The sequence below is a fragment of the Narcine bancroftii genome, chromosome 5 (genome assembly GCF_036971445.1).
Source record: "Narcine bancroftii isolate sNarBan1 chromosome 5, sNarBan1.hap1, whole genome shotgun sequence".
NCBI classification, from domain to species: Eukaryota; Metazoa; Chordata; class Chondrichthyes; order Torpediniformes; family Narcinidae; genus Narcine; species Narcine bancroftii.
This window is the reverse complement of record NC_091473.1, coordinates 45,329,772-45,357,291: the sequence shown is the minus strand read 5'-3', so window position 1 is coordinate 45,357,291 and position 27,520 is coordinate 45,329,772. Positions and strand designations below refer to the sequence as shown.

Sequence of the window (27,520 nt, the reverse complement as noted above, 5' to 3'; positions counted from 1 at the left end):
ACAGCCCTTCTGCATGAGGCAAAGATTCACGTTCACCCTCCTCCAAACCTGTCCACTCCATTCAATGCTCCTGATATTGCCTCTTCTTACATCGGAGAGACCAAGTAGAGCAAGTGACCGTTCTACAGAGCACTTGAGGTCTGCCCCAACAACTCGTATTTTAAGCCAAATGCAATCTGCTGGAGGAGTTCAGTGGGTCAAGCAGCATCAGTGGGAGAAAAAAAGAATGGTTGACGTTTTGAGCCAAAAGTCTTCATCAGTACTGAGTGAGATTAGTACAGGACAGGGTGGGATTGGTGGGATGAGTGGGACAGGTACCCCTCAAGGGGTTTGGCTCGAAATGCCAACCATTCTTTTTCTCCCACTGATACTGCTGAGTTCTTCCAGGTGATCAAGTCCTGTTACACATCCAACAGATCTCTGAATTGAGAGGTTAATTGACCACTGTGAATTGAACCTAGTGGGCTGGTCAATGACAGTGTTGGGAGAGCTAACAGAAAGGTGTGGAGAATTAGGTAGAATTAAAGCAATTGGGTGAGGCAGACTTGGACAATCAGGGGTCCTACTTCTGAGATGTAATTCAACACTGAAGTTAAGGGATTGTTTGAGGGGGTGGGCGGAAGATACCCATGAAATTGTTCAGAACTGATTTTGATTGGTTTGGAACAGAATCAGGCCTGCAAATGTAAACCCGATGGTAAAGGCTATAAACCTTGAGGCACTCCAGTGATTTAGCACAATATTTACACTGACATAAGAACATAAGAAATGGGAGCAGGAGTAGGTCATCTGGCCCACCGAGCCTGCTCCACCATTCAATAACACTTGGCTGTAGGCTCAGCTCAACTTATCCACCTGTTCGCATTAACCCTTAGTTCCCCTACTATTCAGCATGGTTAGTTAGCACAAGGGGTCCCCAAACAGGGTTCTCAACCTTTTTCTTTCCACTCATATACCACTTTAAGTAATCCCTATGCCATCGGTGCTCTGTGATTAGTAAGGGATTGCTTAAAGTGGTATGTGAGTGGGAAGGGAAGGATGAGAATCACTGCTCTAGACCCAAATGTTACTGAAATATTTTGCTTGAGAAAAATTGTCATTGGTCCATTTCCTTTGGAGTTATGAAACTGTGCACATATTAGGTATGATTAAAACAGTGGTTTCTAAACTTTTTCTTTCCACCCACATACCACCTTAAGCAATCCCTTACTAATCACAGAGCACCTATGGTATAGGGATTACTTAAGGTGGTATGTCAGTGGAAAGAAAAAGGTTAAGAATCACTATTTTAGACCATTGATCCTTTCATGTAATTCTTGATCCCTCATAGACCCCCAGGTATTTACAAGTGAGGGAAAGTGCATACCATATGCAGGGTGTTCGGGCCTTCCAGCAACGACCCAAACTTTGTTAGAACACCCCAATTGCCAAGTAACAAATCTGTAAATCAACCAAGCAAGTGATTACAATAACAGTTAAAAAAAAACCTTTGCTTCTGGTTGGCAAGATGTGGAAGGGAGCTGGGTTCAAGTCTTCAGCATCGGTGATGGTGATTCCGTTCTCAATACTGGGTGCAGTGCTGCCGGCCTCGAAGAAGTCACCTCGGACTCCCAGCAGGAGCGGGGAACTTGGGCTCTACAATTTTTTCGACTTTAAATGTTCAATCGACCAACCTCCCCCCACCAACACTGGCATTTTTGACCTCATGGATAGTCCCACCAACCCCCAGGATCGATAGCAACCACTTTGGAGACCCCTAAGTTAGCAACCTGGGTTTGAATTTGCTTCAGGTTGTATGAAGTTTGTACATTCTCCCTGCGACCACTGTGTTTTTCCTATGTGCTCCAGTGTTCCTTCACTTTCCAAAAGTATACACGGTTGGGAGGCTAATTGGGTGTAACTGGGTGGCACAGGTTTCAAAAGCCAGAATCGGCTTCTACCGTATTGTAAATAAAAATTTAATCCATCTCTCTGTGACTTAAAATAATTCAATGAGGCAGCCTCCACTGCTTACACAGATTCATTACTCTGGCAGGAGCAGTTCCTCTTTTTCTGAGTCGTAAATCTACTCCCCAGTATCTCGAGGCTTTGTCCCTGAGTTCTAGTCTCACCTCACAGTGAAAACAACCTCCCTACTTCTATCTTGTCCATCCCTTCCATCATTTCATTGCAGCAGTGAAAAATGTGTCAATGTAGCAGATTGTCCAAGTCTGCACCACCCAATTGCTTTAATTCTACCTAATTCTCCACACCTTTCTGTCAGCTCTCCCAACACTGTCATTGACCAGCCCACAGTGGTCAATTAACCTCTCAATTCAGAGATCCGTTGGATGTGTTACAGGACTTGATCACCTGGAAGAACTCAGCAGCATCAGTGGGAGAAAAAGAATGGTCGGCATTTCAAACCCAGGTCCTGTTTCCCTGGCACTCCCTATGGTGTAGGCTGCCCATTATCCCTTGCTTAATTCAAATCATTCATGCTATTGCTCTTCCTGGGATCGCCCTGTGCATAAGCCACTAGCTGATGTGTTCCCTGCCATGTGAAAGTGACTGTCCTTCATTTACTTGCCGAAGTGTTCTGGGCCTTAGAAGAACTGAAAGGAACAACTTGATCTTTCCTTCTAGTCCTTTCCCTTCTCAAAGCACGGATCAAAAACCAACTAAGGAGAGTTGTTGTCAATGTCAGATCCCAATGAGGGAAGAGAGAGGGGACTGGGTAACATGTTGGTCAGACATACTTTTTACTTGTGACAGGCCTGTGTAAAACGACTGCTCATCCACTGCCAGTAACTACAACTGCACTGTTTTCCTTAAGCTAATAAACGTTTACCAGATGGAATCCTGATCCAGCCCAGTTTTGGCACCTGTCCAGGCCTTCAGTTTCATGAACACCAACCTGCCTGCCATTAGAGTCCCCCCTTCCCCCTTTTACCCTCCCACACCCCACCAGTTCCTTCCACTCCCCTGACTACCAGGAGAGGCTGCAAACACACACAAGCTGTTTTTGGCAGGCTGCTCTCTGTTTTATGAATGGCCTGGTCTTGGGTCATTTCCATCTACCAACACCACTTGTTGCAAGGATCTTGATTTTCTCAGGCTTGCTCATACACAATGAATCAAAAACAAAACTCGATGACAGCAACAAAAATAACTAAAAACAATCCCGGCTTTAATTTTTCAAAGAAATGGTGGTCTGAACAAGTCTGTGTCAGGGAAGTGATCATCACTGACAGATCGGAGACTCAAAGCCATGGATTTTCAATCGCTTTCATACTTGTGTACTTGTATCTATATGAGACGATGTGTTAAGTGTTTTTCTTAAAATGTTGTATGTAATAAAATTATTTTAAAAAGAAAAAAAGGAAACATGAAAAAATTCTTCCTCAAACATAAATCAGACCCAAAACACCTTTTATTGTTCACTCTCTCCTCGTGGAGTGAAAGTAATGTCTGATGGAAAATAAGCTAATTTTTCTCCTTTTCTTTCCCCACTCATTGTCATCTCCTCTCCACTTCTCTCCCCGAACTCTCTGACAGACCTGACATCACTCCAGGTTTGAGCAGGTACATTGTCTTTTGATGGACCATTGGGCTCCTAACCTCAGCAGAGTTCACTGTGGAGGCCATGGCACAATGGATCTCTGGGGGATGTGAAGATCTTCATAGACTGAGCGAGACTAGTGTCGAAATTGCAGGGACCCTGGCATAAATATTTAAAGTGTCCTTAGCCACAGGTGAGGTGCCAGAAGATTGGAGGGTAGTTCAAAGAACATAGAACAATACAGTGCAGGGCCTTCGGTCCTCCATATTGTGCCGACCCATGCATTGCTTCCCTAAAAAAAAGTACTAAACCCTCCCCACCCCATAACCCTCTATTTTTCTTTCATCCATGTATTTGTCTAAGAATCTCTTAAATGCCCCCAATATTTCAGTTTCCATCACCATCCCTGGCAAGGCATTCCAGGCACCCACAACTCTCTGTGTAAAAAACTTACCCCTAATGTTTCCCCTAAACTTCCCTCCCTTAACCTTGTACACATGTCCTCTGGTGTTTGCTGGCTGTCCATTCTATCTATGCCTCCCATAATTTTGTAAACCTCTATTAAGTCGCCTCTCATTCTTCTATGCTCCAAAGAGAAAAGTCCCAGCTCTGCTAGCCTTGCCTCATAAGACTTGTTTTCCAATCCAGGTAAATCTCTGCACCCTCTCCATAGCTTCCACGTCCTTCCTATATGAGGTGACCAGAACTGAACACAATATTATGTGTGGTCTGCCAGAGAAATGTAGAGTTGCAACATGACCTCTCTACTCCTGAACTCAATCCCCCTATTAATGAATCCCAGTATTCCACAGGCCTTCTTAACTATCCTATCAACCTGTGCGGCAACCTTGCATTTGTATCCCTAAGTCCCTCTGTTCATCCACACCCTTAAGTAACCAACCATTAACCCTGTACTTAGCCTTATGGTTTGTCCTTCCAAAATGCATCACCTCATACTTATCCAGATAGAACTCCATCTGCCATTTTTCTGCTCAACTCTGGCACAACACATCCAATCCTCATCAATTTCTTTTGTAACTTCCTCAAAAAACTCAATTAGACTCATGAGGCATGACCTTCCCTTCCCAAATCCATGCTGACTATCTGACTGTATTTCTTCAAATGCTCATAGATCCTATCCTTAAGAATCCTCTCCATTAGTTTACACATCATTGACATGTCGTTCTCTTGTTTAAAAAATTCTCCAGAAGCAATCTAGGAAATTACAGGATGGTGAACCTGACATCAGTAGTAGGTAACTTATTGGAGGGTGCTCTGAGAGATCGGATATACAAGTATTTGGACACCCAAGGGCTGATTAACGATAGTCAGCATGGCTTTGTGCATGGTAGTTTGTGTTTAATGAATCTTACAGAGATTTTTGGGAAGGTTACCAAGAAAGTAGATGAAGAAAAGGCTGTGGATGTTGACTACATGGACTTTAGTAAGGTCTTTGACAAGGTCCCACATGGGAGGTTAGTTCAGAAGGTTCAGACACTAGGTATGGAGAGATTGTAAATTGGCTGAATGGGAGAAGACAGTGAATAGAGATGGATGATTGCTTCACAGACTGGAGGCCTGTGATTAGTGGTGTGCCACCGGGATTGTGGCTCGGACCATTGTTGTTTGCTGTCTATATCAATGATCTGGATGATAATGTCGTAATTTGAATCAACAAGTTTGCTGATGACACTCAGATTGGAGGTGTTGTGGACAGCGAGGAAGGTTTTCAAAGCTTGCAAAGGGATCTGGGCCAACTGGAAAAATGGGTCAGAAAATGGCACAGATGGAATTTAATGCAGACAAGTGTGCAGGGTTGCATTTTGGAAGGACAAACCAAGTTGTAGATTGACTACAACTCCCAGAAGTCCAGTGAACCGGCACAGGATGTCCTAACATCATGATGTGGCGTACGTGGTTAGTGTTTAAAAGAAAATGAGTTCTGATACTTGGATGGGAGAGGTCTGGAAGGTTATGGACAGTGTAGGCCAATGGGACTAGCGGAATGATATTTCAGGACAGACTAGAAGGGCTGAATGGCCTGTTTTCTGTGCTGCACTATGGTTCTGAGAAATGACCTGCATCTACTGGCACAGTCCAGAGAACAGGTTAGTGATAGGAATCAATCCTAAGGAAGGGTGATGACCAACAGCTCAATACGCCCTGCTGGAGGAATTCAATGGGTCTAGAAGCATCTGTGGGAGAAAAAGAATGGTCGTCGTTTTGGATAAAAACCCTATATTGAGTTAATTCTTATGTTAGTGAGATTTGCATACCTGTAACTGAGAAACTTGAGGAAGTCGGACTTTCATTGTATCTGTACAGTGTACTTATAATAAACTCTCATTCATTCATTCATCCTCAAAACAATTTCTGTTCACATCCAATAACATATATCACATACAACATATATTCACATACAATAATATATACAACTCACTGTAAATAAGCAAACTGGTATAACCTGATAACATTTATTAAAGGTGTAATAAGTCACATTGATAAAAGGCTGCACATGAGTGGCAACCAGTCAATGTGGATTTCAGAATTTCACAATCAGAATTTATTGTTATGAACAAGTCATGAAATTCATTGTTTTGTGGCAGCATCACAGTGTAAACATTCGTGTAAACCACCTTACAACAATAATTTTTTTTAAATAGTGCATGAAAAGTAAGGCAGTGTCGTTGGTTCATTCAGGAATCTGATGGCAGCGGGGAAAAAGCTGTCCTTGTGCTGTTGAGTGCTTGCATTTAGGCTCCTGTACCTTTCTCCCAATGGTGGCAGAGTGAAGATGGCATTGCCTGGGTGATTGGGCGGGGGGGGGGTCTTTGAGGATCTAAGATAGGGAGAGGTGTGTGGGATACTGCCTCATGTAGATGTCCTCGATGGGGTGAGGTCTGGTGCCTGTGATGTCGCAGGCTAAGTTAACAACCCTCTGCAGCTTATTCTTGTCCTCATAGTTGGCATCTCCATACCAGACAATGATGCAACCAGCCAGAAGGCTCTCCACAGTACACCTGTAGAAGTTTACAAGAGTCTTCAATTACATACCGATCCTCCTCAAAAACTTCTCTAAGTATAGCTGCTGGCGAGCTCTATTTGTGACTGCATCAACATGGAAGCTCCAAGACAGATATGCGGAGATGTTGACACCCAAGAATTTGAAGTTCTTGACCTTCTCCACGACTGACCCCTCATTGAGGACTGGGTCAGCAATTTCAAACCAATCTTCATGTTTTTTGTTAGAACCACATCGATTCCAGTTTCCTATCTCTGATCTACCAGGAAGTTTAAATGACAACTTCTGTCTGTGGCTCCTTGTGGCTTCTGATGTTTGAACAGTTCCTCCAACTCCCTCCCGAGTATGAGATCATGCATGACCGATTCAAGGACAGTTTTTTTCCTGCCATTATCAGATTCTTGAATGAAACTCACACTGGTAAAATAAATGCTTTTGTGTTTCTCCAGTATTTTCGTGTAACCCAATGCCTCTGTTGACTCACTCCAGTCCCAACCAACCCCATTGTGGCATCCATCATCATTTCCCAGATCAACCTCACTTTCAAGGCTGACACCTTGGATTCCATCTCTCTTGGATCCCACTGCCTCATCCCTCCATACCTTATCCTTCTCTATCCCCACACACCTCTCCCTATTCTAAGTTCAGATTTATTGTCAGAGTACATACATGACATCACATATTTTTCCAGCAGGCCAGGCAGAATTTAAACTTATTGGTCATGCAACAAACTGTACTTAAGAAAAGGCACATAAACAAAAGAAAGAAATGTAAATAAAGAAAAACTGTAACAAGCCAATACAGAGAAAAAAAAATCAGAAATAAAAATGAGCAAAATAAGAGTACTTAACTGACTCTCTGACTGAGTTTTTGATTTAGGAATTTGATGGTGGAAGGGTAGCAACAGTTCCTTAACCTGGTGATACAAGTCTTGCAGCACCTATGCCTCTTTCCTGATGGCAGTAGCATGAACAGAGCAAGTCCTGAGTGGGGTGCATCCTTGATGATTGCTGCTGCTCTCTGACGGCAGCATTCAGTGTAGATTTTCTCGACGGTGGGGAGAGTTTTGCCTGTGATGAACTTAGAGGCATTGGAGCTCCCTTATCAGGCCGTGATGCAGCCAGTCGCACATTCTCCAAGACACACCTGTAGAAGTTTGTCAAGGTTTTTGATGCCGTACCAAACTTCTGCAAACTCATGAGGAAGTAGAGGTGCTGACTTACTTCACGATGGCATTCATGTGTTGGGTCCAGGAAATGTCCTCCAAGATAGTGACTGCTAAGAATTTAAATTTTCTCACCCTCTCTACCTCTGACTCCCCAGAGTTCAATGGATTGTACATTGCTGATTTTCCCCTCCTAAACTCCACAATCAGCTCCTTGGTTTTGGTGAAATTGAGTGCGAGGTTGTTGTTAGTGAACCATTCAGTCAATCTCCCTCCTGTATGCTGACACATGGCCTCTTTTTACACAACTGACAACTGTGACATCAATGGCAGATTTGTACATGGTGTTATTGTTATACTGAGCCACACAGTCATAGGTGTAAGGTGAGAAGAGCAGGGGGTTAAGTACGCAGCCCATTGGTGCTCTGGGATACAGAGGGAGATTGTGAAGAAGATGTCCTTGCCAATTTTCACTGATAGTGGTCTGGAGTTGAGAAAATCCAGGATCCAATCACACTGTAGAGTGTGGAGGCCAAGGTCTTGGAGTTTGCTGATCATTTTTGAGTGGATGGTGTTAAATGCTGAACTGTAGTTGATAAAGAGCATCCTAATATATGTGTCTTTGCGGTCCAGGTGTTCCAGGGCTTTGTGTAGAGGCACTGAGATGGCATCTGCCGTAGTCCTGTTGCTGCAGTAGGTAAATTGGAACGGATATATGTTGCCACTCAGACAGGAGCTGATAGGCTTCAACAGCAGCCTCTCAAAACACTTCATCACTGTGAATATGAGTGCCACTGGTTGGTAGTCATTTAGGCATGTTACCACACTCTTCTTTGGCACAAGTATGAATGAGGCCTGTTTTAAACGGGTGGGTACCATGCCAAGCTGTTCTTTTGAGCTCCCCCTTTTTTCCCATCCTTCTAGCCTTCAGATGCACCCCCCAATCCCCTCTAATTGCCCTTGCTTTCCACCCCAAGCCCCTCAGACCCCCTCATCACATCTCTCCAACTCCCCTCTGAAGTCTCCTATCCTCCACCTCACCTCTGATCTCCCCTGACCACCCTAATCCTCCATCTCCCGCTTCTGACTTCCCCAACCCTCCATTCCCTCTCTGATCCAACCCCCCCTTCCTTCTCTATTCAGAGAGCTATCCCCTCCCCTATCATCTCACATTTTTTCTCATGTCCTCCCACCCTTGCCTGTGGCCCTGCATTCCTCCCCTGACCCGCTCCCCACCAACTTTATTCAGACACCTGCCTACTTTTAGCTCATACCTTGATGAAGGGCTCAGGCCCGAAATGTTGGTTATATATCTTTGCTACGTAAAGAACATGACTTGCTGAGTTTCTCCAGCATTTTTGAGTAAACTGGTAAAATAAATGTTGCCTTTTAACTCTTCAAACTGACCTTTCTCTATTATTCTTCATACACACACACATATAATATGTGTGTGTGTGTGTGTGTGTGTGTGTGTGTGTGGATTGACTTAATGGAGGCTTGTAAAATTAGGTTTCTCACTGTATCTTGGGAAACTTGACCATAACCATGAACCTGAATGGGGTTTGACCGACACTTGACCATAACCATGAACCTGAATGGGGTTTGACCGACACTTGACCATAACCATGAACCTGAATGGAGTTTGACCGACACTTGACCATAACCATGAACCTGAATGGGGTTTGTCTGACACTTGACTATAACCATGAACCTGAATGGGGTTTGACTGCAATGAGCGTCCTGCCCACAGGCATTCTTGCTGACATACCTCCCCTTGTGGAGCATGCCATTGTTATTTTTTTAGAGATACAGCACAGTAACAGGCCATTCTGGCCCATGAGCTCCCGCCGCCAATGTGACTGATTAAACTACAAACTCTCTGCGGCTTTGGAATGTGGGAGGAAACCATAGCACCTTGAGGAACCCCACTCAGGCATGGAGAGAATGTACAAACTCCTTACGGACAGTGCTGTAATAATGTTGTGTTAACTGCTACACTAACCATGTTCCTTTGCTTTATAGATATGTTGATGATCCACAGGAGTGTTTTGGTGATCTTCAACATCCCTTTACTTCCGTGCCTCCTCTACAGTGCACATCTCTAGGAGGAAGTGGAGGCCGATACAATTGCTGCATTTAAAAAGCTCTCAAATTCCTGTTAAATCACACTTCCCCCTTCACTTTAAACCTATGTTCACTGGTTACCAATTCCACTACTCTGGAGAAAAGCCTGACACCTGAATGAATGAAACTCATCCAGTTGGAATCACAGATTGCCACATTACTGGTTCTAGGAGCTTGCTGTCTACTTGCTGGCTGTGGCATTTCTGACATCACACATGGAACTTCATATCCTTCATTTCTGTGATTGTCGGCCCGAACCTTCAACTCTTTGTCCACAGATAGAAACGTTGGGGTGACAGCTTGCTATAAGGCCCAAAGATCCACAAGGGTGAACCTGTGCCTTCATACCTCCTATAATGGGATGGGTAGGGGGAGGAGGATGATAGGAGGAGTGAGGAGGAAGGTGGATAGAGTGAATGGGAAGATGTGAAGGGGAGGAGTGCTGATGGGTCAGAGGAGGGGAGGATGGGTTGGGGAGAGGCGGATGGGTCAAGGGAGGGGCAGGATGGGTAAGGGGACAGGTGAGGATGGGTAGGGTGAGGGGTAAGGTGGGTCGGGTGAGGGGATGGATGGGTATGGTAGGGGAAGGATTGGTAGGGTAAGGGGGAGAATAGGTCAGGTGAGGAGGAGGATGGATTGGGTGAGGAGGAGGATGAGTTGGGTGAGGGGGTGGATGAGTGTGGTGATGAGGAGGAAGATGGGAAGGGTGAGTGGGATGATGGGTCAGGTGAGGGATGTGTCTTGTGGTTCTGGCACTGTGCCCATCTCTTCCAACAAAGTTGCTATTAACTTGGATAGAGGTCGTCTCCAATGATAATACCTCTGCTTCTTTTTGATATAGTGTAGAGACTTTGGAGAGCACTGGTTTTAATAGGACACTAACATTCTGAAACACGACAATGTGAGCCCTGTTCAGGATGTCTAGAACTGGAGTGGGGGGGGGGGGGTCTCAAGTCTAGAAGGAGTCCTGCCATTTAGGACTAACTGAGTCTTACAGGATGGGGCAGACACTTCACCCAACTAATCCATGCTGAACAAGATGGCATTCTGGGCTCATCTCATTTGCTTGCATTCGGTCCATATCCTTCTGAATCATTCCTCTTCATATCTCTGTCCAAATCTCTTTTGAACCATGTGACTTTACCCCATTTATAGCCACATTCGGACCAACCTCAAGGAAAAAGTTGCACCTCAGCTCCTTCTTAAACCTCTTCTCTCTCACCCTACCCAATGCCCTTTCATTCTAGAATCTTCTACCCTATAAGCATGTGAACGTTAAACTTATCCATGCCCCTCATGACTCTGGAAGGTCACCTGTCCTGCATCCCAGGGAATAAAGACCCAGCCTATCCAGCCTATTTCCATAACTCTGCAGTTCTAGGATCATCCTGGTTCATAAAACTAGAGGACATCGCTTTATTGTAAGAGATTTAGAGGGGATCTGAGGGGAGATTTTTTTTCAACCTGAGAGTGATGAGTACCTGGAATTCTCTATCTGAGAGTGGTGGAGACAGTCGTTGACAGCATTGTCTAGACAAGCACTTGAATTATTGAGGCATAGGCTATGGACCAAGTGTTGGACAATGGAAATCATTTTTACTCAAGAACCCTCTATGCTGGGTAAAAGACAGTGAGTATTCACTGTGTCTATGCCCTTAACCCCTCAGCCTCCCACACTCCAGGAATAAAGACCCAGCCTACAAAACCTCTAACTGAAGCTTATCTCTCCAGACAACATCTCCTTTGCACATCTTCTAACTTAGTCATAGCAACATAACCATCCATTGGAAATATTCATGTGAGACACTGCCTCAAGAAGGAAGCCAACATCATAAAGGACCCCCATCACCTTGGCCTCAACCTCTTCTCACTGCTACTGTTGGGCAGATGGTACAGAAGCCTGATGATCAGCACCTCTAGATTCAAGAACAGTTTCTTTTCAACCTATAAGACTCTTGAACCTTCCTTGGTACACTAATCAGGGACTGCTCCAACACCACAAAAGGAGCTATTAGTTCAGAGGACCTTTCCTGGACCTAACATACTATTGTCAAGATGACAAAACCACGCCAGCTCCTCTACATCCCCAGATGTTTGCGGAGGTTTGGTACGACAAGAGAAAACTTGGCAAACTTCCAACATATGTGTAGTAGAAAGAATGCTGACTGGCTGCATCATAACCAGGTATCGGGGTAGCAACATCATTGAGAGGAAAGCCCTGCAGAAGGTAGTGGAGACAGCCCAGTATATCACAGGCAAAACTCTCCCCAATATCAAGAAAATCTATGTGGAATGCTGCCGTCAGAGAGCAGAAGCAATCATCAAGGATGCACCCCACCCAGGACTTGCTCGGTTCACGCTACTGCCATCAGGAAAGAGGTATAGGTGCCACAAGACTTGTATCACAAGGTTCAGAAACAGTTTCTACCCCTTCACTATCAGACTCCTAATCAACAGACTCAATCAGACTCATTGCCCATTATTTAATACTAATTTTTTTTTTTGTTTTCAGTCTATTGGTTTACATTTCTCTTTTTTATATAGGTTGAAATTCTGCCTGAGTCATGGGAAAAAGAATCTCAGGGTTGTACATGATGTCATATACAGTATGTACATGTGAATTTGAACTTGATTGTCTGCACTATAGCAAGTCACTTTTCTTTGTCCCAGGATTACTGTGCATATTTATTATTCATCTTATGTCTTTTTTAATTCAACTAGCTCCCAAAGGGTGGTAGTGAGACAAGCTCCCACTTCTACTCAAATGCTCTTCTTGGCATGCATCTCAAACAGCTTCTGACAACCAAGTCTACCTCCTGGCCTTCATGTGTGGCGTAGCTCTTATGTCCAGTGGAGCTGTTCTCACTGGATAGGAGAAGGGGCAAAGGCGGACTAGTGGCGCCTTGAAACCAGTTACTCCGGGCAGACGGGGCTCATTAATCGTTGATGGTAACTCATGTAGGAGAGGGAAAACTCCAATTTCAAACCTTGCGGCTCTACCTGCTCATGGGAAAGGCTTTGGGAGTAAACCCCGAGGAAAAATCTGGAGTCAGAGTCCTGAAGGCAAATGACTGCTGTACCCAGCACTGGCTCAACAACTCCTGCAAGCAGCATCGACGTTTGTCATTTCTTTGGACCTGTCATTAACAAGGAGGCGGGGGAAATCCCACTGCATGGGCAACAGACGGATCTCCATATCAATCTGCCCTGGCTTGCGCCTGAGAGAAGCCACTCCAGCTACTACCAGAGGCACAGTACCCATAGGCGACCACGACTGACGGAGGCCACACCACAGTTGAATTCTGTTTACTATTATAGTTTTTTTTAAGAAATATCTATTTGTATATGACAATAAACCCATCATAATCATTATTGATATGATGTTCATCCTACAACTTGGGTGAAAACATGTTTCTACTGTGGCCAAAGAGGCCATTTAGCCCACCAAAACTTGTGCTCTATGGGAGCGATCAGGGTGGGTGACTAGGTACATGGTTAAAGTTTTAGGTTTCAAGGAGCATCTTAGAGGGAAAGAGAGTTGTAGTGATTTAAGGAGGGAATTCAAAGGCTTTAAATCTGTGAGAGCTGAAAGCATGTGGTTAACCGATTAAATGCAGAGTTGATCAAGAAGATATGTTTGTTATGTTTTTATTAAAAGAGGAATAAAAGGTCACAGCAATGTGAGAGGGAGTGTGCAGAGTGCCGCAAATCAGGGCTCAAAGATAAATCCTTGGCCACGTGATGGATAATGAATTTATTTTCTACAGCTGTTGGTTCACCTGTTGCCCCTGTTGTCATGTATTTCTCCCTGGGGATCAATGGGGGGGGGGGGGTTAATAAAAACATATGTAATTTTAGACAACACCCTGGGAAGATCAAAAATTTTACAATGGTTTAGTGATCAACACATTGTGAAAATATACTGTCACTTGAGTAACATATGCAGCACAATTGCAGGTTACGTGGGAATTGGCTGAGAGCGAGGGAGTGAGAGGGAGAGCAGACTCATTTTTAGAAATGGGATTCCGAGATTCCGACAGCTGTTTGCATAATCAAATTGGATGCAGTCAACGAAAAGTCACGGTTAGTTCCAATCCCTACAACACAAGGGATTAAAAGCTTAAAGCAGGCGAACTCTGTGGAGGAGAATCCTAAAGGAATGTCTGCTGGAGATGATTGGATTTTCCTCTTTCCGATCTCCCTGCCCCCCTCACTCCCTCTTTGTTTTGAATGTTGGAATGGCGAATGCCTAATGCCTCATTATGAGGCTCTGGATTCCAGTATCTCGCAGTATTGGTTACGCCACCTTTGAATGGCCTCAAAACCCCTTGGTCATGTCAAGATGTCACCTGTCCATTTTTCTCCACGGGTGCTGCCTGACTGCTGAGTTCCTCCCGCACTTTGGCTTTCTTTGCCCCCTCAGTAGGTTTTTTCCCTCAGTACCCCTCATTCTATTTGCTGAAGCCATTGCTTCTGCTCAGCATCAGTGGCTCTGAGCCATTGTGATTAATTTCCTTGCTGGTCAGGAACTTTACCTTGCTCAAAAACAAAGCAAGTAGAATTCCCACCAGTGACCCAGGTTCATCTCCCACCACTGGTGCTGTATGTGCCGAGTCACACCGTGAGCATGTTAACGTGGTTAAGAAGGCATATGGTGGGCTGGCTGCTATTAGTCGGAGAATTGAGATCAAGAGCAGGGAGGGAATATCGCAGCTCTGTAAAACTGTTAGACCAATCTTCAAGTATTGTGTTCATTTCTGGTTGTTTCATTATTGGAAGGATGTGGGAGTTTTAAAGAGGGTGCCAGGAGGCTTACCAGGATGCTCCTTAGATTGGAGAACATGTCTTATGAAGCAAGGTTGATCAAGCAAGGGGTTTTCTCTTTAGAATGACGGAAGATGAGAAGCGACTTAATGGAGGACTATATGATTATAGGGTGGATAGCCAGCATCTTTTTTCCAAGGTGGCAATATCAGAGGGTATTGGTTTAAGGTGAGTGGAAGAAAGTTTAGGGGAGATGTCAAAGGTAATTTTATTTTACACAGAAAATAATGGGTAACTGAAATGAATAGCAGAGGGTGGTGGTGGAGGCTGCTACAAGCGGGACATTCAAAAAACTCTTAGATGGACACATGCATGTAAGAGAAGTAGAGGGTTATGGGTGTGAGGTAGGGAAGGATTATGTGTTGTGGAGTAGGTCAGCACTACATTGTAGGCCAAAGAGCTTGCACTGTGCTGTAGTGTTCTGTGTTCTATGTTCCTGTGACCATATGGGTTTCCTCCAGATCTACATCCCAAAGATGGGCAAGCAAATGTGTTAAATGGCACTCCAAATTGACCCTATGTGTAGATGAGCTGTAGAATTGAGGGTAATTGATGTGGGATTAATGTGAATGGGCAAGATGGTCAGACTGAAACCCAGTGGTCAAAAAGCCTATTTCCATGCTGTACCTCTCTAAGACCCTATTCATAGCTGGTCAGGGTATTTCCCTGCTTGGTAATTCCCACTGGGAGTCCCATCCACTGTCAGCATCACCACTTTGCCAAACGTATGCTGTGGTTCGGATTCAGAAGTAATGGGTCCAACTTAAGAGACTAGGGGGACACAATCTTGGCTGACACTGTGGAGCAGAACAGAAGGCATACTGCACTGTCATGAGTATCTCTGTCAGAAGGATTTCCTGGCTGTTTGTGATTACTCACTTGGAATATTGTGAGCAGTTTTGGAGTCCTCATTTCAGAAAGGATGGGCTGACATTGGAGAGGGTTCAGAGGAGGTTCACAAGGATGATTCTGGGAATGAAAGAGTCATCATATGACAAACGTTTGACAGTTCTTGTATCTGGTGGCATTTAGGAGAATGAGGGGGGTGGGTCTCATTGAAACTTTTTGAATGTTGAAGGTGTGAACAGAGTAGGTGTAGAAAGGTTGTTTTGCATGGTGGGAGAGTGAAGGACAAGAGGGCACAACTTCACATTGAAGGGCTTCCACTTTGAACAGAGATGCAGAGGAATTTTTTTAGCCAGAAGGTGTTGAATCCGTGGAAAATTTTGCCATAGGTGGCTGTGGAGGCGATGGAGGTGTACACGATTATAAGGGCTATTGGAGGTCATTGGGAGTATTTAAGGCTGAGATTGATCGGTTCTTATTAGCCAGGACATTAAAGATTATGGGGAGAATGTCGGGCAGTGTGACTGAGCGGGAACATAGATCAGCTCATGGTTGAATGACAGGGCAGACTTGATGGGCTGAATAGTCAATTTCTGCTCCTATGTCTTATGGCCTTTAATGACATGATTTCCCAAAGATGGGAAGAGTTGTTGTCACTGCTCACTGCCCACTGTCTCCCCTATTGGTAACCCAGGGTTGTCAGATCATGAAGTGGGACCAGATTCAAAGCAAGACACCCAAACAAATGAAACTCATCTCAGTCAGAATCACGGATGACCATCTCATTGGTTCTGGAAACTTGGTTTGAGCTAGCTGGCTGCGGCATTACTGGCATCACACGCGGAATGCATATCCTTCACTTCTGGGATTGTTGCCCAGAACTTTCACCTCTTTGTCCACTGTTAGCAACAGTACAAGGTCCAAAGTCCACAGGGGCACAGAAGTGCTCTGGTCAGGACTGAACCTGAGTAACCCTGTGCCTTCATATATTGCTTAATAGGATGGGAGGTGGAGGATGGGTAGGGTGAGGATGGGTAGGAAGAAGGGCATATGGGTAAGGTGAAGGGGTGGATGGGTAGGGGAGGGAAGAATGCGTAGGGTGATGGGGAGGATGGGGAAAGGCAGGATGGGTAATAAGGAGAGAATGGGTAAGGTGATGGGGACGATGGTTAAGAAGGAGAATGGGTAAAGTAGGGGGAAGATGGATAAGGGGAAGGAGAATGGGTCGGGGTAGGGCCAGAATGGGTAGGGGGAGGGGAGAATGGGTGAAAGGGGCAATAGGATGAGCCCATCACTTCTGATAATGTTACTGTTAACCAAGATAATTCAAGCATTCAGTGGTGACTCGACCATCCTGTGAGCTCACAGCTATCTTTCAAATGAGATATGGCCATTCAGCCCCTTCTCTAAGATCCTGCTATCAAATTTAACCCCATCTCTACACTTGGTATCCATGCAGTCTTACAGGACAGAAACAGGACTAAGTCTGGGCTGCCCATTTAACTCCCTTTTACACTCATCTCATTTTATTCTCACAACATTTCATCAACTGTGTTCTTGCAGTGGCAGCCAACCAACTGAATACTTATTTATTTTATTCTCTCTTGGTTTTATAGAACATTCCAGCACACTACAGGCCCTTCAGCCCACAAATTTGTGCCAACCAATGTAAACCCACTCCACAACAATCTAATCCTTCCCTACCTCAAGGCAATAACCCACTATTTTTATCACATCCATGTGCCTATGTAAGAGTTTTTTGAATATCCCTATTGAACCAGCCTCCACTATCACCCCTGGCAATGCAGTCCAGGCACCTGCCACCCTCTGTGTAATAAACTTACCTCTAACATCTCTCCTATACTTACCTCCACTCACCTTAACCAGACATCCTCTGGTATTTGCTATTGTTGCCGCAGGAAAAAGGTGCCACTGTTCACCGGATCTGTTCCCCTCATAATCTTATATACTTCTATTAATTTACACCTCATCCTTCATCACTCAATAAGCACATTTATTATCTTGTTTTTCTCTGAATTGTCCTTATTTTGTTTGAGTTTGTTTCATGTAACTGGGAGGCTGCAGCATGTCTTTGCATCTGTAGATCGTATTTTTGGATTTGATAATAAATTTGACTCATTCAACTCCCCTCAGATTCTACCATTTACCTACACACTAGGGTCAGTTTACAGAGGCCAATTAACCCACCAACCCAGATGCCTTTGGGAGGTGGGAGGAAATTGCAGCACCCAGGGGAAGCCTATGTGGTCGCAAACACCGCACAGACAGGATTGAACCTGGGTCCCTGGATCTATGAGGGGGTAGGTCGATGCACCACTGCGCCACCTCAACTTTATACGTATATAAAGACCGAGAAAACACTCAGCAGATCAGATAGCATATGCTTCTTGCAGTGAAAACCCAATCAAATTTAGCTTTGAAAATTTGAACTGATGTCCTTTTGTTTAGGTGGGGCACACCTCTATTTTTCTACTTGATCCTTTGGGGAGAAATGCTCCTCACCTTGCATTTGTCTCTAATCCGAAACCTGCAGCAATAAACCCACCCACAGTTAGAGCACTTCCACGTGAAGAAATTATAGTACAATTTGGCAGATGACACTTCAGGTTGCTATTCTTCTTTTGTATCTCAGTGTAGGGTGCCGATTGGGGAAAAGTGCAGACGTGTTCTCAAAATGTGAGAGAGCTAACCCAAGCTTGGTTGCAGTGGAAGGGTGTCGGGGTTGTGGGCGGCAGGAACTGCAGAGGGTGGGAGGTGTTGAAATGGGGACCTTCCCCCCATCCCTCCAGAAGCTCGTCTACCATGCGCTGGAGACCAGCCATTGGCATGGGAACAGGGAAACTTGGGAATAGTGGTTAGTGCAAAACTATTAGAGCACCAGCAATCTGGGTTTGAAACTGGTATTGTCTGGAAGGAGCTTGTACGTTCTCCACGTGACTTGCCTCTGGGTGCTCGCAGTTTCTTCCCACCCTCCATAAACACGTGGGTTGGTCAGTTAATTGGGTGTAATTGGACGACACGAGTTTCAATGGCTGGAATTGGCTTCTACCATGTTGCAAATTTTAATTTAACTTAAATATGAATTATTGTGAAAATATGCATTTGCAGCCTTTTAGAATTCATAGCTGCTTGAAATAGATGAGAGTAAAGCATGTTGGGTGTGAACCTATGCAGACACCCAAGGGGGAAATGAAGAACCTATTTTTGGTACAGAGGCTTTTGTCAGAAATTCGACCAGATGGTGGTCTACAGCTTTGATCATTTCAGTAGGAATGATTTATGAAGTGCAGTGGAAAAAAACACCTTTTCACTTCTCCACCACCTCCCACCTTGAGAGAGTGGAATTGAAACTGCCCCTTTACATGGTGAAGGGGGTGTTGGGGAAAGTGGTTATGACGAGTGAGCAAATATCACCAATATTGATGCTGCATTTGTGTGCTGCAGAGCCCACTGCTCTCCACAATATTGAAAAGTTGATTTGCTTATTGTCACATTCACCAAGGTACAGTAGCATGACATCCAGACAAGTCAACTCATACTGAAGTACAGCCCTTAGTGCAATAATAAAACAAAAGATGCAGTGAGTCAAAAATTACAGAGTTACAAAGACCTAGTTCAGAGTAAAATGTAAGAAAAAAGAAAGGCTATGGATGTAAGCTAAGGAAAAATGAGATTATTGTGGATAATTTACATTGTTTGTTGAAGGGCCTGTATTATGCTGTAATGTCCTATGTACCCAAGACCTAAGACTTTGGAGCACAATTAGGCCATTCAATTCTGCTATTCAACTCAAGGCTGATGTATTTTTTTCTCTCAACTCCATTCTCCTTCCTTCTTCCCATAACCTTTGGCACCCTTAAGAGTCTGATAAAAATTGGATGTTTGTGTTGACACAGTCCCATGGAAACGGAGACACACAGGGCACCCAGGAAATGCTTGATTCCCGTACAGCCCAATTTGGAAGAGCTGTTGCAGGAAAGGCAACTCAACAGAATAAGTATCACGAGTCTTTGAGATTGTGATTGAGAGTTTGTGTATTAAGGCCTTGCAAGAGATCAAAGATGTGATATCAGGGAAAGAGCAGATACAACCATATAACAATTACAGTATGGAAACAGGCCATCTTGGCACCTCTAGTCCATACTGATCTAAGTGATCTCCTCTAGTCCTACCTACCTACACTCTGCCAATAACCCTCCAATCCCCTCTCATCCATATACCTATCCAACTTTTCCTTAAATGACAAAATTGACTTTGCTGCGATCACCTCTTCCGGAAGGTCATTCCACTCAGCCACTACTCTCTGAATGAAGAAGTTCCCTCTCATGTTACTTCTAAACTTTTGCCCCCTAACTCTCAACTCGTGACCTCTTGTTTGAATCTCACCTACCCTCATCTACTCTATCTATCCCCCCTTATAATTTTAAATATCTCTATCAAGTCCACCCTCAACCTTCTACACTCGAATGAATAAAGACCCAGTCTACTCAATCTTTCTTTGTAATCTAGATTCTGAAATCCAGGGAACATTTTAATAAATCTTCTCTGCACCCTCTCTCCCTTATTGATATCCTTCCTATAATTTGGGGACCAGAACTGCACATAGTATTCCAAATTTGGCCTTACCAATGCCTTGTATAGTCTCAACATCACTTCCCAACTCCTATATTCTATACTTTGATTTATAAAGGCCAGCATACCAAAAGCTTTCTTCAACACTCCATCCACATGAGATTCTACCTTCAAAAAACAATGAACCATTATTCCAAGATCTCTCTGTTCCTCTGCATTCCTCAATGTCCTCCCCGTCACTGTATACGTTCTATTTTGATTATTTTTTCCAAAATGAAGCACTTCACACTTATCTACATTAAACTTCATCTGCCATCTTTCAGCCCATGCCTCTAAGCATCCAAATCCTTCTACAATCTCTGAAATCCTTCTTCACTATCCTCAACTTCACCTATCTTTGTATCATCTGCATATTTACTAATTCAGTTTACCACTCCATCATCCAAATCATTAATGTAAATGACAAATAACAAGGAACCCAATACTGATCCCTGAGGCACACCGCTCGTCACTGGCCTCCATCCTGACAGATAGTTATCCACCATGACTCTCTGGCATCTTAGTCACTGTTGAACCCATTTGACTATCTCAAAATTAATACCTAGCGCCTGAACCTTTTTTACCAACCTTCCATGTGGAACCTTATCGAAGGCTTTACTGAAGTCCATATAGACGACATCTACTGCTCTACCCTCATCAACCTTCCTAGTCAACTGCTCAAAAAATTTGATAAGATTAGTCAAACATGACTTTCCATGTGCAAAACTATGTTGGGTGTCCCTGATCAGACCCTGTCTCTCCAGATACTTATATATATTATCTCTAAGAATACTTTCCATTAGCTTATCGACCACCGACGTCAAACTTACAGGTAATTGTTATGCCTCAACCTTTTTTAAACAAAAGAACCATGTGTGCAATACGCCAATCCTCCGTCACAATGCCCCTCTCTAATGACTTTTGAAAAAAATCACTGTCATAGCCTCTGCTATTTCTTCCCTGACTTCCCTCAAGGTCCTGGGGAAAATCCCATAGAACCATATAACCATATACAGCACAGAACAGGCCAGTTTGGCCCTACTAGTCCAAGCCGGAACAAATCCCCACCCTCCTAGTCCCACTGACTAGAACCTGGTCCATACCCCTCCAATGCTCTCCCCTCCATGTAATTATCCAGTTTTTCCTTAAATGTAAATAACGTTCCTGCTTCAACCATCTCCGCCGGAAGCTTATTCCACATCCCAACCACCCTTTGCGTGAAGAAATTTCCCCTCATGTTCCCCTTATAATTTTCCCCCTTCAGTCTCAAACCATGGCCTCTGGTTTGAATATCCCCCACTCTTAATTGAAAAAGCCTATCCACGTTGACTCTCTCTGTCCCTTTTAAAATCTTGAACACCTCCATCAAATTCCCCCTCAATCTTCTACGCTCCAGAGAAAAAAGCACCAGGCTCCTCAACCTTTCTCTGTAACTCAAACCCTGACATCCTGCCAACATTCTCGTGAACCTTCTCTGCACTCTTTCTATTTTGTTTTTATCCTTCCTATAATTTGGTGACCAAAACTGCACACAGTATTCCAAATTTGGCCTCACCAATGCTTTGTACAATTTCATCATAACATCCCAACTCTTGAATTCAATACTCCGATTTATGAAGGCCAACATTCCAAATGCCTTCTGCACCACTCATCTACCTGAGTATCAACTTTGAGGGTACTATTTACCATCACTCCTAAATCCCTTTGTTGCTCTGCTCTCCTCAATTGTTTACCATTCAATGTATATGACCTATATAGATTTGCCTTTCCAAAATGCAACATTTAACACTTATCCGTATTAAATTCCATCAGCCATTTCTCAGCCCACTCCTCTAGCTTTCCTATATCTCTTTTTAAGCTATGGTAATCTTCCTCACTGTCCACAATACCACCAATCTTTGTATCATCTGCAAACTTACTTATCCAATTCACCACCCCTTCTTCCAGATCGTTAATATTTATAACAATAGTGGACCCAGGACCGATCCCTGAGGAACTCCACTAGTCACTGGCCTCCAATTTGACAAACAATTTTCTACCACTACTCTGTGACACCTCCCATCCAACCATCGCTGAATCCATTTCACTACCTCCTTATTTATACTAATGCCTCCACCTTTTTTCCTAACCTCCTGTGGGGAACTTTGTCAAAAGCTTTACTAAAAAGTCTAAATAGACAACATCCACAGCCTTCCCTTCATCAATCTTTTTCGTAACCCCCTCAAAACTCTATAAGGTTTGTTAAGCATGATCTACCCCTGACAAAACCATGCTGACTACGACCTATCAATCCCTGTTCTTCCAAATATTTGTAAATGCCATCCCTCAGAACACTTTCTATCAACTTACCCACCACAGACGTCAGACTCATAGGTCTATAATTTCCAGGCTTACATTTGGACCCTTTCTTAAAAGGCGGAATAACATGAGCCACCCTCCAATCCTCTGGCACTACCCCCGTGACCAGTGACATCCTAAATATCTCTGTCAATGGCCCCACTATCTGTACACTAGTCTCCCTGAGTGTCCTTGGAATACTTTGTCCGGACCCGGAGATTTGTCCACCTTTATCTTTTTTAACACTGCCATCACTACCTCCTTGGTTATCCTTATATGATTCATGACCTCCCCACTATTTTTCTTTACTTCAACTGGTACAATATTTTTTTTCCCTAGTGAATACCAAGGAAAAGAAATCATTTAAAATTTCCCCCATTTCCTCTGACTTCTCACTCAGCCTACCCTCGCTATCTACAAGGGGTCCAATTTTATCCCTCACTAATCTTTTACTTTTAATGTTCCTATAGAAACCCTTTGGATTTATTCTTCGTGCCTCTTTTTGGCCTTTCTAATTTATTTCTACACTCCTTGTAGTCCTCTTTCAATTTCTCTGCACTCTGCTGTTTATACCTCTTGTACACCTCCTAACCAAATTTCTAATATTCCTCGAAAACCAAGCCTCCCTATGACTTCCAGCCTTTCCTTTGATCTTCACTGGGACATATCTACTCTGTACTCTCAAAATTTCTTCTTTGAATATTCTCCATTTTTCATTTACATCCTTTCCTGAAAAAATCATGTCCCACTCAATACTCCCCAAAGCCATTCTTATTCCTTCGAAATTTGCTTTTCTCTAATCCAGAACCTCAACTTTAGGCCCTTCTTTGCTCTTCCCTAAAACTACCCTAAAACTAATAGAGTTGTGATCATTAGACACAATTTGTTCTCCAACATTAACCTCAGACACCTGACCTATCTCGTTCTCTAACAGGAGATCCAGTATTACACCGTCCCGAGTCGGTTCCTCTACGTATTGATTAAGAAAACTATCTTGTACCCATTTGACAAACTCTAGCCCATCCAGCCCTCTTACTGTATGGGTATCCAATCAATGTGAGGGAAGTTAAAATCTCCCATGATCACTACCTTATGTTTATTACACATATATTCTATCTCCTTACAAATTTGTTCTTCCAATTTTCTTGGCCCATTTGGTGGTCTATAATACACTCTATTAGTGCCCTCATGCCTCCTCCACCCCTCGATTCCACTCAAACAGCCTCACTGGATGATCCCTCCAAACCATCTTGCCACCTCACGGCAGTAATGTCCTCCTTAACAAGCAGAGCAACTCCTCCCCCTTTTTTACCCCCTGTTCTATCACATCTAAAACATTCGTATTCTGGAATATTTAGTTGCCAGTCCTGTCTCTCCTGTAACCAGGTCTCACTAGTTGGCACAACATCATGATTCCAAGTGCCAATCCATGCTCTAAGCTCATCTACCTTGTTCACTATGCTTCTTGCATTAAAGTACATGCATTTCAGAGAATGACCCTCACATATATTCCCTTTTCTACCTTTTACCTTAACCTCCATCCTTCCTTTGTTATCTTTATCATTCTTAACTAGGTGGCCATGCACCCTAGACACTGCTCGCAAACTCTGCTCCCCACCCCCCTGCCAAACTAGTTTAAACCCTCCCCCACAGCTCTAACAAATCTGTTTGCCAGGATATTGGTCCCTCTCCAGTTCAAGTGGAGTCCGTCCCTTTTGTACAGGTCCGAGTTTCCCCAGAAGAGATCCCAATGATCCAAAAATCTTATCCCCTGCCCCCTGCACCAGCTCTTTAGCCACACATTCATCCTCCACATCCTCCTATTACTACCCTCTCTAGCGCGTGGCACCAGTAGCAATCCAGAGATTACTACCTTAGAGGTCCTGTTTTTTAACTTCCTGCCTAACTCTATGTATTCCTTTTTCAGGACCTGATCCCCACTTCTAACTAAGTCATTGGTCCCCACATGGACCATGACTTCTGGCTGCTCACCTTCCCCTTGCAGAATTCTGTGAACTCGATCAGAGACATCCCGGACCCTAGCACCAGGGAGGCAACAGACCAACCTGGATCCCCGATCTCATCCAACCAACCTCCTATCTGACAAGTGAGTCCCCAACCACAGTTACCCTGTTCTTATCCCTCCTTCCCTTCTGAGCCTCAGAGGTAGCCCCTGTGCCAGATCCCATTGGGATCTGGAAACTTATCCACCTTTATATGCTTCAAAAGCTCCAATAACCCCCTCATTCCTGATCCCTACTTTTTCCATAATCACCCCTTTTGCTTCCCTTATCCTGCACAATTCAATATCCTTCTCCCTAGTGAATACCGAAGAGAAGAACTCATTCAATATCTCCCCCATCTCATTTGGCTCCGTACACAGTTGTCCGCTCTGATTATCTAAAGGACCAATTTTATCCATCAGTCTCCTTTGCTATTTACATATTTATAAAAACCCCTCTGATTTATTTTCACCCTGTTCACTATAGCCACCTTCTTTTCGCTTTCATAATTTCTTTCTTAAGTTCCTTTTTACAATCAATGTATTTTCCAATCATCTCATTTACACCTTGTTTCTTGTATTTAATGTAGGCCTCCCTTTTCATTCAAATCAAATTTCTAATATCCCTTGAAAACCACAGCTCTCTCAAACTTTTGGCTCTGCCTTTTATCCTAACTGGAACATAAAGATTCTGTACCTTCAAAATTCACCTTTAAAAGACCTCCAATTCTCTACATCCTTCCCATAAAACAAATCATCCCAATCCACTCCTCGCAAATCCTTTCCTATCTCTTCATTCCCTGACAAGCAATGCTACACCTCTTACCCCTCCAATTCTATCACACCTAAAGCAGCGAAATCCAGGAATATTTAGCTGCCAGTCACAACCCTCTTGCTACTAATCTCTACCACATCTCACTAATCGCTACCTCGCCATACTGCCGTGTCTATCCACACCTTCCACTTGTCCACCTTCCTTACAATACTCTTAGCATTAAAGTAAATGCATTTCAGAGATTTCACTGTTTGTCCCTATCTTTACAGTCAACTTCATTATTTCTTTCCATCATCTACCCTCCATCACTGTACTAATTATTTTCCTTTTCAATCACCTGTCTATCCACACCCAAACTTTGTCTACAAGCCTTCTCTGTTTGCAGTCTAACTCTCTCCTTGCTGTTCTCCTTTATATGGAGCCCTTCCCCCAACTGCACTAGTTTAAAGCCTCCTTAGTAGCCCTAGAAAATGCCCCTGCCAGGATCTTGTCCCTCTGGGATTCAGATGCCACCTGTCCATTCAGTACAGGTCCCACCTCCCCCAAAAAAGGTCCCAGTGATCCAAGAAATCGAATCCCTGCCCCTTACTCCACCCCTTTAGCCACTCATTCATCCTCCACTTTATACTATTCCTGTCCTCACTGTAACGTGGCACAGGAAGCAATCCAGAGATGATCCCCTTTGTTGTCCTTCTTTTTAGCTCCCTACCTAACTCGCTATATTCATTTTTTAAGGCCTCATCACTCTTCCTCCCAATGTCATTGGTACCAACATGTACCTCGACCTCTGGCTCATTTCCCTTCCACCTTAGGATATCTTGGACACGAGAAGCTACATCCTGGACCCTGGCACCAGGGAGGCAAGCTGCCATCCGATTCTCCTTACTGTGTCCACAGAATCCCCTATCTGTCCTCCTGTCCATCGAATTCCCTATAACTATTCCCCTCCTCTTCCTTTCCTTACCCTTCTGAGCTACAGAGGGCGACCTTGTGCCAGAGGTACAGCCACTGATGCTTTCCCCAGCTTGGCTGTCCCCCCCAACAGTACTCAAGGAGGAGTATCTACTGTTGAGGGGTACAGTCACAAGGGTCTTCTCTAGAACCTTACTCCTCCCTTTCCCTCTCCTAACTGTGATCCACTTGTCCTCCTTCTGTGGTCCTGGTGTGACCACTTGTCTGTAACTTCTGTCTATGATTTCCTCACTCTCCCTGACTAGGGCAAGGTCATTGAGCTGCAGCTCCAGTTCCCTAATACAGTCCCTGAGAAGCTGCAGCTCAGCAGGCTTCGTGTGGACATGGACGACCGGGAGGCTAGAAGACTCCAGGACCTCCCACCGAGAGCAGAAAACTATTCTCATGCTCCTTTCCTCTCACCCCTTCATCTCAAAAATAGAAAAAAATAAAAATAACATAATAAAGAGACAAATATACAGGCCTACCTTAATCTGCCAAGCTCGACCTCAGCCTCTGCTCGCTGAAGCCTCTCAAGCCAAATCCTCAATACCCTACTCCTTCACTGAGCCACTCACTCGCTGGCCTCTCCCTTACCTTACCCTCTTTTTATTGGCTCTCTACAAATTAACCTTGTCACTCTGCACATCCCCTCCTCCACTGGACACTGACTCCGACTCCTCGCCCCTCCTCCATGCGCACGATGCAAAGAATGATCTCATGAAAGGGTGAAAGATTCAGAAGTATTTACTTTGAAAAAAACCTATCTCAAACTCAATATTAAGAACAACAACGAAGACTAAGCTGCCTCCTGAAATAAATTCCTCAAATGAAGAGCGATCGCGCAGTAATTTAGACAAGAGGAGTCAATGTCATCGAGTCTACAGAAGGATGAGACTCCAGTCACATGTGGCAAATCTTCAAGTTGAACATAAGCAACACTCCTGAGGTCATAGAAGGCAAAAAAAAACTGGGAAATGGTTAAACTTGCAAAATTTATAAATATATGAAATCAGCTCCTTTATATGAAAAACATAATACGAGGCAGGAGGGTGGTGCATGCACTTTGTGCTATGTTATTTATTGCACTGACTCAAATGTATGGGCCATCAGGGGTGGATGGGAGGAGTGGCTGGGGCATAGGTGGAGAGAAAGAGGGTTGGTGAGCAGGAGGGGGAGGGGAAGGGAATGGGGAGAGGGATAGAGGGGAGGGAGAGGGGGTAATGGGGATAAGGGGGTAGGGAGAAGTTACAAAAGATAGGAAAGTCATAGGGTTGTCCAACAGAGGAAAAGCCCCTTCA

At 44.1% G+C, this 27,520-nt stretch overlaps 1 protein-coding gene across 4 annotated transcripts in view; it reads right to left on the bottom strand.

Annotated features, from left to right (window-relative positions):
* The window catches only part of LOC138762669 (high mobility group protein HMGI-C-like), a 187,845-nt gene that overhangs the window by 38,839 nt on the left and 121,486 nt on the right, over nucleotides 1-27,520 (bottom strand). The gene's annotated exons all lie outside the window — the stretch shown is intronic.